Genomic DNA, 3,868 nt, shown 5'->3' with positions numbered 1-3,868 from the left:
TATAATATCGTATCCTCTATCATATCCTATCCTCTTTCCTATAATATCATCTATCCTATTCTATACTCTATCTTATCCTATCCGCTATCCTATCCTATCCTCTATCATATCCTATCCTATATCCTATCCAATCCCCTATCCTATCCTCTATCCTATCCTATCCACTATCCTATCCTATCCTATCCTCTATCATATCCTATCCTATATCCTATCCAATCCTCTATCCTATCCTCTATCCTATCCTATCATCTATCCTATCCTATGCTCTATCCTATCCTATCCTGTATCCTATCCTATCCTGTATCCTATCCTATCCTCTATCCTATCCTATCCTCTATCCTATCCTATCCTCTATCCTATCCCATCCTCTATCCTATACTATCCTCTATCCTATCCTATCCTCTATCCTAGCCTATCCTCTATCCTATCCTATCCTGTATCCTATCCTATCCTCTATCCTATCCTATCCTCTATCCTATCCTATCCTCTATCCTATCCTATCCTCTATCCTATCCTATCCTCTATCCTATCCTATCCTCTATCCTATCCCATCCTCTATCCTATCCTATCCTCTATCCTATCCTATTCTCTGTCCTATCCTTTCCACTATCCTAACTTATGCTCTATCCTATCCTATCCTCCATCCTATCCTATCCTCTATCCTATCCTATCCTCTATCCTATCCTATCCTCTATCCTATCCTATCCTCTTATCCTATCCTATCCTCTATCCTATCCTATCCTATCCTGTATCCTATCCTATCCTCTATCCTATCCTATCCTCTATCCTATCCTATCCTCTATCCTATCCTATCCTCTATCCTATCCCATCCTCTATCCTATCCTATCCTCTATCCTATCCTATCCTCTATCCTACCCTATCCTCTATCCTATCCTATCCTGTATCCTATCCTATCCTCTATCCTATCCTATCCTGTATCCTATCCTATCCTGTATCCTATCCTATCCTCTATCCTATCCTATCCTCTATCCTATCCTATCCTCTATCCTATCCCATCCTCTATCCTATCCTATCCTCTATAATATCGTATCCTCTATCATATCCTATCCTCTTTCCTATAATATCATCTATCCTATTCTATACTCTATCTTATCCTATCCGCTATCCTATCCTATCCTCTATCATATCCTATCCTATATCCTATCCAATCCCCTATCCTATCCTCTATCCTATCCTGTCCACTATCCTATCCTATCCTATCCTCTATCATATCCTATCCTATATCCTATCCAATCCCCTATCCTATCCTCTATCCTATCCTATCATCTATCCTATCCTATGCTCTATCCTATCCTATCCTGTATCCTATCCTATCCTGTATCCTATCCTATCCTCTATCCTATCCTATCCTCTATCCTATCCTATCCTCTATCCTATCCCATCCTCTATCCTATCCTATCCTCTATCCTATCCTATCCTCTATCCTAGCCTATCCTCTATCCTATCCTATCCTGTATCCTATCCTATCCTCTATCCTATCCTATCCTCTATCCTATCCTATCCTCTATCCTATCCTATCCTCTATCCTATCCTATCCTCTATCCTATCCCATCCTCTATCCTATCCTATCCTCTATCCTATCCTATCCTCTATCCCATCCTATTCTCTATCCAATCCTATCCTATTCTCTATCGTATCCTATTCTCTATCCTATCCAATCCCCTATCCTATCCTCTATCCTATCCTATCCTCTATCCTATCCTATGCTCTATCCTATCCTATCCTGTATCCTATCCTATCCTGTATCCTATCCTATCCTCTATCCTATCCTATCCTCTATCCTATCCTATCCTCTATCCTATCCTATCCTCTATCCTATCCCATCCTCTATCCTATCCTATCCTCTATCCTATCCTATCCTCTATCCTAGCCTATCCTCTATCCTATCCTATCCTCTATCCTAGCCTATCCTCTATCCTATCCTATCCTGTATCCTATCCTATCCTCTATCCTATCCTATCCTCTATCCTATCCTATCCTCTATCCTATCCTATCCTCTATCCTATCCTATCCTCTATCCTATCCTATCCTCTATCCTATCCTATCCTCTATCCTATCCTATCCTCTATCCTATCCTATCCTCTATCCTATCCTATCCTATCCTATCCTCTATCCTATCCTATCCTGTATCCTATCCTATCCTCTATCCTATCCAATCCTCTATCCTATCCTATCCTCTATCCTATCATACCATCTATCCTATCCTATCCTCTATCCTATCCTATCCTCCATCCTATCCTATCCTTTATCCTATCCTATCCTATCTTATCCTATATCCTATCCTATCCTCTCTCCTATCCTATCCTCTATCCGATCCTATTGTCTATCCAATCCTATACTATCCTCTATCGTATCCTATTCTCTATCCTATCCTATCCTGTATCCTATCCTAACCTCTATCCTATCCTATCCTCTATCCTATCCTATTCTCTGTCCTATCCTTTCCACTATCCTAACTTATGCTCTATCCTATCCTATCCTCCATCCTATCCTATCCTCTATCCTATCCTATCCTCTATCCTATCCTATCCTCTATCCTATCCTATCCTCTTATCCTATCCTATCCTCTATCCTATCCTATCCTATCCTGTATCCTATCCTATCCTCTATCCTATCCTATCCTCTATCCTATCCTATCCTCTATCCTATCCTATCCTCTATCCTATCCTATCCTCTATCCTATCCCATCCTCTATCCTATCCTATCCTCTATCCTATCCTATCCTCTATCCTACCCTATCCTCTATCCTATCCTATCCTGTATCCTATCCTATCCTCTATCCTATCCTATCCTATATCCTATCCAATCCCCTATCCTATCCTCTATCCTATCCTATCCTCTATCCTAGCCTATCCCCTATCCCATACTATCCTCTATCCTATCCTCTATCCTATCCTATCCTCTATCCTATCCTATCCTCTATCGTATCCTATCCTCTATCCTATCCTATCCTCTATCCTATCCTATCCTCTATCCTATCCTTTCCGCTATCCTATCCTATCCTCTATAATATCGTGTCCTCTGTCCTATCCTATCCTCTATCCTATCCTATCCTCTATCCCATCCTATCCTCTATCCTATCCTCTATCCTATCCTATCCTCTATCCTATCCTATCCTCTATCCTATCCTATCCTCTATCCTATCCTATCCTCTATCCTATCCTATCCTCTATCCTATCCTATCCTCTATCCTATCCTATCGTCTATCCTATCCTTTCCGCTATCCTATCCTATCCTCTATAATATCGTATCCTCTGTCCTATCCTTGCTCTATCCTATAATATCATATATTCTATCTTATTCTCTATCCTATCCTATCCTATCATCTATCGTATCCTATCCTCTATCGTATCCTATCCTCTATACTATCCAATCCTATATCCTATGCTCTATCATATCTTGTCCTCTATGCTATCCTATCCTTTATCCGATCCTATTCTCTATCCTATCCTATCCTCCATCCTATCCTATCCTCTATCCTATCCTATCCTCTATCCCATCCTATTCTCTATCCAATCCTATCCTATTCTCTATCGTATCCTATCCTCCATCCTATCCTATCCTCTATCCTATCCTATCCTCTATCCTATCCTATCCTCTATCCTATCCTATCCTCTTATCCTATCCTATCCTCTATCCTATCCTATCCTATCCTCTATCCTATCCTATCCTCTATCATATCCTATCCTCTATCCTAGCCTATCCTCTATCCTATCATATCCTCAATCCTATCCTATCCTCTATCCTATCCTATCCTCTATCCTATCCTATCTTCTATCCTATCCTATCCTCTATCCCATCCTATCCTCTATCCTATCCTCTATCCTATCCTATCCTCTATCCTATC

This window comes from Halictus rubicundus, unplaced genomic scaffold (assembly GCF_050948215.1).
Source record: "Halictus rubicundus isolate RS-2024b unplaced genomic scaffold, iyHalRubi1_principal scaffold0053, whole genome shotgun sequence".
NCBI lineage: Eukaryota > Metazoa > Arthropoda > Insecta > Hymenoptera > Halictidae > Halictus > Halictus rubicundus.
This window is presented reverse-complemented; position numbering follows the sequence as displayed.